Below are 10508 nucleotides of genomic sequence, written 5' to 3' on the forward strand. Positions count from 1 at the left end.
AGCCCCACCACAGTGGTCTCATCTGCAAATTTGACAAAGGTGTTGCTGTTGTGGGCGGGAGCACAGTCGTGTGTGTACAACGTGAAGAGCAGGGGGCTCAGCACGCAGCCCTGGGGGGAGCCAGTGCTGACAGTGATTGCTGAGGAGATATGGGGGCCCACCCTAACCCTTTGTTTACGGTCTGTCAGGAAGTCCTTAATCCACAGACAGGTGGAGAAGGGGAGTCCCAGGTGTGACAGTTTGCACACCAGTCTGTGGGGGAGGATGGTGTTAAAAGCAGAGCTAAAGTCAATAAAGAGGAGACGTGCATAGTTCCCCTGATGCTCCAGATGGGACAGAGTAGCATGAAAAGCAACAGCTACCGCATCCTCCGTAGACCTATTTGCTCTGTAGGCAAATTGGTGCACATCAAAGGTGGGAGGGATAAAGGACATGATATGACTCCGGACCAGTCTTTCAAAGCACTTCATCAGGACTGGGGTGAGCGCTACTGGCCGGTAGTCATTCAGGCAGGTTACGGATGATGTTTTTGGTAAGGGGACTATGGTTGAGGATTTCAGACAGGGTGGACAAGTCATTAGACTCGCCTTTCATGCTCCCCGGTCGCCCAGAGGAGGATGGGGTCCCCTTCCGAGTCTAGGTTCCTCTCAAGGTTTCTTCCTGCTAGAGGGAGTTTTTCCTTGCCACTGTCGCCTCAGGCTTGCTTGCTGGGGTTCTGGCCGGTTAAACATAAAGTGCTTTGTGACAATGACTGTTGTTAAAAGCGCTATATAAATAAAATTGAATTGAACTGAACTGCAATAACTCCTAATGACTCTGAAACAAATTAGTCCAGCAAGCATTAAACTCGTTGGCCCGGTTTACCAGACAGAGACTAAGCCTAGTCCTACAATAAAAAGGTCTTTTAATCCAGAATAACTGAAGTATGCTTTCTCAGTCAAGGATTGAAACAGTTTTGGACTTAGCCTAGTCCTGAACTAATTGAGCCAATTTCCTGATGGAAGATTAGAGTGACTGCAGGAGTAAATGATGCCTTAAATTAAGCCTCCAAGGAGGCAGGTTTAACTTCAGATTAATGCTGCTTGTCAGAAAAGACACATGGATTATTTAACCTATGTCAGTTAAGATCAACGAGTACCAGTGTCATGACGGCTGACGAGGCGGCTGCAATTAATTAGCACCACGCCTACCCAACTACTTAAACTTATTGTTGGTCATGCCACTTCCGAGCGATTCTCACCCTTGTCTTTGTTACAGCTCCGCTCCGCCCTACTCTCCCCACTCCCTCTGAGTGTTCTGTCCTGACAACCACCAGATGGACAAGTTCTTGCTGACAGAAATGACCCATTGCAACATTTTCATGAATGTAATTTTCAAAATCATTTTTGAAGGCATAAAGAAAATGCAATGGAGATCATTTCTCTTTTGGAGGCCAGGCTTCCATCTATGATCCAAAGAGGAAAATCTGTTCCGGTATGTGTCCAGGTACTTATAACTTTAAGGTTTTTAGCGTGTGGCACTTTTCACCAAGAGACTGGGTACTGGTGTAGTGTCATTCACAGAGTATACAGGGCAATATGTGAATTAAGAGCACATTACATAATCTTCTCTGACCCTACAGCTCAGACTAAGTACAAGACACAGGCGGAACTCATCTTCCCATAAAATATACCTCTACTCCAGATGCTGAGGAATATAGGAACCGCAAAAACTTTCTTTCCATAATTGCGCAAGGTGTACGCACATCAAAGTTACAATTTTCAAACATCCTTGAACATTGGAAAGATGCAACTCATGATTTGTGAATTTCCATTAAATCATTTCTGTATACTCAGCTTGAAAGAGGAGAGCATAATGGAATATTGCTTGACGACAGTGCGTATGCTCAGAAGAATTTTGTGTTTACTTCATGCTCTCACCCAACAGCTGAGTGATGTCACTACAACCAGGCTCATGCACACTAGCAGTCTAGTAGAGCACGTTTGGTGTTTGGAAGAGTCAATGTCAGTGCCTCGGGAAAGCACTTTGGTTCAAATTAAGAAGCTGTTGCACTGTCATCACTGCAACAGCTGTCCTTCACAAATGTCTGAAATGCATGGATGCCCAGATCCTCCAAGAGAAGAGGACAACAATGCAGATGTTCCACCATTTACAACAGACTATAGAGATGGACTTGCATACAGAGATGCTTTTGCATTGTGCCACATTGTTGACTTTATTTACATTTTCATCGTTCTACTCGGATCAGATAAATTTTCTTATTCAATGAGCAAATACATTTTAAAAGCAGAAGTGTACATTTTATCTGGTATGATACAGAAACAGCCATAACATCCAACATGAGTTAAGACGACAATATTTATTTATTTTGTTTCTGGTACTGATGAGACATCTGAGACGGTTGCATCTTTCTCTCCATCAGCATTTCCAATTGTAACTGAAGAATCTTCATTTTAATATCATGCTCTTCCTGCAGATACTTTAGCTTTTGCTCATAAAATTCAATTGCCAGCCTTTCCTGGAGAGAGAGTCTTTGGTGAGCAGTAGTGGCTGACACTGCCACCCTTGCTCCTGCAGATGTGAGCGGTGAATCAACTTGCAGGTCTTGAGTACTGTCCACATCATTTTGTCCTTGAAACAAGAAAAGTCCATATGTATGGTCAAATAAATGCAGATTGCATGAAGAGATATTTCATATCAGATGACACAGAAGTAAATGAAAGTTTTAAAGTAGAGAAAGAAAAGGCAAAGTGAAATGTTCTCACGTACTTGAGGTAGATGTGTGTGACACCTCATCTGAACCCTCCGGATGGTCGTCAGTTGAGATGTTCTCCAACATTGGCTGGCTCTCCGTTATTCCAGGCGGTGAATCATCCAACTGATCGGGTTCTTCATTTGCCTATAAATTGCATTTAAAGACAACCTCAGTTCAGCTAATTCAGACTAGTATAGGTGATTTTAAATTGATCTCGTCTACTACAAGTCATAGTGCAGTAATCAGTAATTAATCATTTTTAAAACCATGATTAACTATTCCAGATTTAAGGCCAACCCCTGACTTAATTTAAACCCTGTCTGGGAAACTGCCCCCTTAAGATTAAACTCAGTACCTTGATGCTGGTCTCTGGGACCTCAACGAGGACAGAACTCTCACGTCTGTTACCCACAGCTTCAGTGGCGTCTCCCTCACTGTCTGCCTCAGGTCCCACACCTGAAAACAATACTGCATGGTGAGTACAGGCATTTGTTCCACTTTTTTTACCTCCTTCCTCAGCTTAGCCCATGGGCACAGGCTAGTCACTCAGTGGAAAGGTGTGTGATCTACAGGTGATGCAGTAGGCCTACCTGTCTCAGCCTCTGCAGCTGGGCTGCAGAAATCATGGTCAGCAGGAGGGCTGCATGATTCCAGGCACTGATGCAGAGTGTGGTCCAATGAGAGAAAATTCTGGACAATACTTCTCACAAAGTACTGTCCAGCAAACTTCCACTCAGACCCTGCTTTCACGATGGCATTTGGTGCGTCATATTTGACAAAGCACCTTTTTCTGCCCTTTATGATGGTGAACTCGATACACCGTGTAACGCCCCCCTGCTCATAAAAGACCTCCACACGGTAGACTACTCTCTTAACCTTGCACATTTTGGTGACTAAAAGAAGTTTGCAGTTAATGCGTGTTGCAGAAAATGTCAAACTGAGATGATCGTCCGACAACGATCAAATTTGTACTCTGGGTTCTAGAACTTTCAACTTACACACGTAAGCAACTGTTTATGCACGTAAACAACTGCTTATGCACGTAAACTACTCTTCCAAGATCTCATTGGAAACGGACTGGAACTGAATGGAAGAACGTCACTTTGTAGACGAAATGTATTTCGTGAGTGAAAGAAATGCATTTTGTTTACGTGGAGGGTGCGCGCCTGTGTAGTACCTTTCAATGACCAGAAGGTGGAGCGCCGGCTTTGATTTTGCAGACCCGTGTGACTACGTTTAACTGTAATTTCAATGTCATTTAAATTTTAATAGAAATAGCTTCTGGGCTCATACTTTCACGTTTGCATGTACTCATTGGTGTCACTGTTTTTTTATTACATTTTGAATATTTTTGAGCCTAGCCAATGAAAAATCGCGCCGCCTATTCCCTACTGTTGTCGGCTATATTACCTAGGCGGTTCACCGCTGAATACCACGCTCCCCGGTACTTCACATCAGACACACTGAGTAGCCTGCGTGTAGAATACAAGGTTAAAATTCCAATGGATTAATACCAGGAGTCACAGATGGTCTGCGGATCCTCGTAAAATCGCTGCAGCAAATGCGTTTTATGAACGAAATGACTTGTTGTTGGAAGCAGATACATTCAGCCTTCTGTCCGCGAAATGCAAGGTGCTGATATCAGATTTGACGTTTTATCTGAATGTCAGAGACTGTTTTAGTTCTGAAGTGTGTTCGGACTGAATGAACATTTGAACCAGACTGTAGCGGTCGCGCAGAGTTTGTTTACAGAGTTTGTAAGAGTTAACGTGAGTAATCTTGACGGAGCTTTGTAATTTAAATGCAAAAAAAATGTAATTGTAATCCGTTACAGTTACTAAAGAAAAAAGTGTAATTAAATTACAGTTACTTATGGAAATATTCATGATTACAATTTTAGTTACATCATAAGATTGTATGCTAAACCTTGCTAATATCTTTAATAAGTGTTTTTATTGCTTTTCATGTTTTTTTTATATAAAACATCCTCTTTTGCTATTTCCACAGACGAACGTTTGAAACTATTCGATGCTTCTGATTGGTTATACTGTCACGCATGGTTCGAATTACGGGGGGTACTGGTACCCCCGATCAAGATCCAGACCCCCCCCCCCCCCCCAAAGAGACAAAAATAGCAGTTTGGGGGGGTCTTAACGTTTTTCTTTTGTTGTAAAAAAGAAAAGAAAAAGCTAACCTAACCTCAATGTAAAACAATTCCAGACACCCCTAATGTGGACCGTACCATTTAAATCACCTCGGCGCTAGAAGCAGCCAGTCGGTTGCGTCATTCATTCTCATTGAGTGACATGTTCGTTGTATTCGTCTATCGTGGTACTGTTTGTCGTGCATTGGTCAAAGTAAGTAGTCAGCAGAAGTCTAGCCTGTTGAAAATGCGTTATTTTACAACCTTCATTTATTCGTTTAAGTGTTTCATCTACTAATGCAAGCTGACGTCTTTATAAGTTGAATTACGTACCATTGTCCTTCTGAGGCCGGTATAGTCAACGTTCGTCACTTTAACTAGCAAGACAAGCTAAGTTCTCTATTTAAACCAGGCTTATTTGGTGAGGTAAAATCGATCATGGTTATTTTCCAAGGAGATTAACTCTCTATGTTTTCATTCTCATTTTATCATGAATAAACTGTGCCTTTCTGAAATTAATACGCCATTTAGCCTGTGTGGTTTATTACTATTAGGCTAATGTTAATGCATAAGAAGGTCTAACGTTATGCTCTGAAAAAACATTACTATAAGTGAAACTTTTTTTTCCAAACAATTTTTATTTTTAAACTTTGTCATAAAGATTAATACAACGTTCGAGTTTTCTATTATAACCCGATATAAAATAAACTATGTAGGTATGTCACAAAAAAATTCAAAGTTGTTGGATTTTTACAAAAATAGCACAAAAAGGGCTTGATACGACCTTTCCAATGATACCAAGAACTTCTTTCTGTGATGAATGGCAAGAAAGTTATAGGATATTTTGTAACGCCAATTAAGGCTTATTAACGTCCACTTAGTAACAGATAAAACAATGGAGAACCATACTTGACTTTGTGACCTGTTTATGGTGTTCAGAAAAATGAGCATAACTCTGTTATTGTTTATCAGATTTTAATAAACTAGGTATCATTAGAAAGCTTATTCCTTGCCTAACAGTCTCAGATACACTGAAAATAAAACAAATAATTATTTAATTTATTTGTCTGTCAATTAATACTCACCGGAGAATGTATGTAGTGAATAATACAAAGAATGTCTTTTCAAAGAGTCCACAGCATCAAATTAAAAAGTACTCTGTGTTATCATTATAATCCATTCAATAATAATAGATTTGAAAAGCATTGTCCATAGTAAAGTATCAAAAGGTACAGGTAAATATGCAGTATGTGCCCGTAAAGAACTGTCTGATCTCCGGGAGTTGAAGAAAAGAAGTCTCTGAGATGCTGCCTTGCTATGCCAGCCCGTGCTGGTTGTGGAGGATTACGTTTTCTCTTCATGTTAAAGGTAACTGAAAAGACAATATGCAACTATTTCTAGCCTTTCCAACCCATTCAAAATTATCAATCATCTGTGTTACAAAAGCAAGCGATGGGTATCTACTCCATTTTATTACAAGAATATATATTCATAAACACATATAACCTCATTTAAAAGCCTTCACATCATTTTAAAGCTGTAAATTCCATGCTGAAAATCATGCTATTTTCGGCTCTTGCTGCACTGTTCACCACAAAACATGGCCGGCTCTCGCGGCGGATCCAAAAAAGTGAACTGCTGATCGATACATTTTGCTCAAAATACACCTAAATACAATAAACTAACTAAGAAATATAATTATCATAGTTTGAAGAATAATTCTGCTTACCTTTATTGTCCCAACGAAGGTTTTAACGAGTGAAATTTTCGGTAAGATCGGAAGGAAATTTTGAAGTTATCAGAAAGTCAGATTACCGTGTTTTGAATGGAAATCCCCAGATGAAGGTGTGTTTTACGTTATCAGAACGGGTTACCCTAATAGACACAAAAATAACACAACAAAAAGGCAAAAACTATTGGGATACCCTGGTGCTCTGGGGAATGGCGACCAAATTGAAAACGAGGCTGCCTGCCAAAGCCCCTATGGCGCAGAACTGGTGATAGTGACATACCTAAACTATGTAACTATAGGATACTTGTCTATATATTCTCAATGTCCATCAGTTCCACAAAAGAGTCACCATTCAGACTCTGCAAGTAGTCACAGAACACCTTCCAGATGGACCAGAACACACGAAGTCTGTTCTTCAAAAAGTAGGTAATCTTTTCTAAAGCAAGAAATGAAGTCATCCCCTATATCCATTGAGGCACGTCAGGACATTCTTCTTTTTTCCAAGAGCATGCAATTACACGTTTGGCTTCCAGCAGACAAAGAATCAGCAGCAATCTTTCATGTTTGGTAATTTAAAAATTCAAAGGACAAATATGTAATATACACAGCTTGGGATCAATAGGAATTACTTTACAGATGATTTTACTTACGATGTTCAATATTTTAACCCAAAAACAATTAACTTTAGTGCATTCCCACATACAATGAAATAAAGTTCCCTTCTCTTGCTTACATTTATAGCATTCATCAGGAATATTCCGGTTGAAGTGGTGTAACTTGACTGGAGTGATATATTGTCTACTATCCATTTAGCCATTTATACTGAAGCAGTCTCAGATGAGTGTTCATTGTCTGGGTTTGGGCTTTTAAACATACGATTTGCCACTCTTTCTCGGTTATATTAACCTGCAGGTCAGATCGCCATGCTTGAAGTCTGTCATGAAATGATTCTTTAGAATTGGCTACAAATTGTTTATATAATAGAGATATTTGACCTCTACCTTTCAAACATTTAAGTGTAATATTTTCCAAAGTAGAAAGAGGAGGCTCAACCAGGCTTTGGCCTTGCCTTGATTGAATGAAGCTACGTAATTGCAAATATTTGAAAAAGTGTTTTTGCGGAATTCTAAACCTTGTCCTAATGTCTTCAAAGGACATGAATTTTCCTTCATTATAGAGATCAGGCACCTTGCTAATACCTTGAGTCGACCAGATTTTAAAACCTGGATCTACCCTACCAGGATGGAAATTTTCATTACCAAAAGTGAAAAGCATGAAAGTCGTGGTAATTCACCTAAATGAGTAAGTGCCTCAAACCAAACCCTTATAGTATTTCTGGTATATGGATTTTTTGTGCACTTAATCAACTTTTTAACATTTGCTGAATAAAGATATAAATTCAAAGGAATTGAAATAGAATGAGCCTCTATAGATACCCAGGTTGGAGGGTAATCCTTCTCAAAGTAAAACATTGCTGCTCTAATTTGAGCCGCCCAGTAGTACCATTTCAGGTTGGGTAGGTTTAACCCCCCTCTATCATAGGGCAAGTAAAGCAAGGAAAGTCTGAGGCGAGGGCGCTTGTTGTTCCAAATAAAGTTTGTAAAAAAAAATTTCATTAGGACAAAAAAAGAGGAATGTGGAGGAAGTGGGATGGATTGGAAGAGGTATAACAATTTAGGCAGAATTGACATTTATAATATATTAACACGGCCAATCAGAGAGATGGGGAGTTTTGTCCACCTGTTCAGCAGACCAATTATTGAATCTGATACAGGCTTAAAATTAGCTGATACAATTTCATTAACAGTTGGTGTAATTTCAATCCCAAGATAAATGAAACCGTCTTGTGAAATTCTAAAGGGTGTCTGAACTGGGGGGAGAAGCCTTTCCGCTTTATGAAGGAACATCAACACAGATTTAGAATTATTAATTTTATAGCCTGAGAATTCTCCAAATGTTTCAATCAAATTTAGCAATGCTGGGATAGATTGTTTTAAATTGGAAAGGAATATGACAATATCATCTGCATATAGTGAGATACGATGTTCTGAAGGGCCAATTGTAATACCTGAAATGTGTATATGTTACGGATTGCCATAGCCAGTGGCTCCGTCGCTAGGGTAAAAAGTAAGGGAGAGAGCGGGCAGCCCTGGCGTGTTCCCCGGTGGAGTCTGAAAGGGGCAGATATTATTCCATTTGTTATTATCTCAGCTGAAGGGTTAGTATACAGGATCCGTACCCATTTCAAAAACTCATCCCCAAACCCCATTCTTTCCATAGTTTTAAACAGGTACTGCACTCAATCCTATCAAACGCTTTTTCAGCGTCTAATGACAGAAATGCATTATCACAAGTATTCGATTTCTCATGTAATATATTTAATACTCTACGAATATTATGCAATCCTTACCTCCCCCAAACAAAGCCATTTTGATCCATGTTAACAAGCCTAGGCAAATGTATTTCTAATCTTTTTGCTAGCACCTTGCAAAGAATCTTTAATTCATTATTCAGAAGGGAGATGGGTCTATATGAACCACAAGCAGTTGGTGGCTTGCCGGGTTTTAACAGCAGAGTTATTATCGCCGTATTCAAAGAGGGAGGCAAAGCCTCATTTTCCAAGGATTCCAGGAACATGTCTAAAAGGGGGCCAATTAATTTATGATGGAAAATTTTATATAACTCTATTGGTATGTCATCAGGCCCTGGGGTCTTCCCTTCTTTCATACTGGTAATGGCCTCAGACAGCTCCTCAGATTTTAGGTCCTCTTCAAGAGATGCCATGAAGCCTGAACCTGTGGATTTAAAGTCCAAAGCATCTAGAAAAGCTTTTTCTCTCACTGCAGCACTTTCCGAATATTCAGAGCTGTAAAGGGTCTGATAGTAATTCCTAAAGACGTCATTTATCTCAGTCTGATCCGATGTTACCTCTCTCTCTCTCCTTTATCTGAATGGAATTTATGGCTCTTTCAGTTTGTAACTGCTTAATACACCAAGCCAGTAACCTGCCCGCTCTCTTCCCCCCTTCATAATAAGTCTGTTTGAGTCTTAGCAAGCTTTTCTTTACGCGTTCCAATGAAAGTTTGTTATATTTCATCTTCAATTTGTGCAGCTCCAGAAGAAGATCAGGTGAAGTTTTTTTGGTATACTTCAAATTCAATTTTCTTTATTTTGTTTTGAAGGTCTACCATTTCTACTTGACAATGTGTCATGGTTCCGGACGGCATCTCGGGCACGGGAACGGGGCATGATGAACAAATAAGGGGCGGACGACCCACTTGCGGCTCCAGGAACAATAGAGGGGTTTATTAAAACAAAGACAACAAAAACACAAGAAAACCAAAAACACCACGAGGGGTCAAAACTAAAACAGGGAGGAATTTACTAGACTAAAACACACAAGGAAAACTAACTAGCACGACACTAAGGTAAACTACAATCAAGGGAAAACCAGAGACAAGACTAGACTAGACAAGGGCATAGATGACTTAGACCAACCATAGACGAGTGTAGACCTCAGAGACAATAGTCCAGACACGATGAACCAGCGGGGAACAGAACAAAGGCAGGAACTAATATACTACAAGGGGTAATGACTAACACAGGGCAGGTGAGACTGATTAACAAGGACTAGGGAAACAAGACACAGGTGAAACCAATTAACTCAAAGAAACTAACAATCAGGGAAACTAAGAACTAACCAAGAATGCATATAATCAACACTAGGGAAGTACATAGGAATAACACAGGCAGGGGAACAAGAAACAAAACCAAAACCGATTACTAAATCAGACACCAGGGTTTAACAAGCACAACAGAAAAGAACCAGGGAGCTAAATACAAAAACAGAGGAGGTGGGATTCGAACACAAGACAAGA

Source organism: Paramormyrops kingsleyae, chromosome 25 (assembly GCF_048594095.1).
Source record: "Paramormyrops kingsleyae isolate MSU_618 chromosome 25, PKINGS_0.4, whole genome shotgun sequence".
Lineage (NCBI taxonomy): Eukaryota > Metazoa > Chordata > Actinopteri > Osteoglossiformes > Mormyridae > Paramormyrops > Paramormyrops kingsleyae.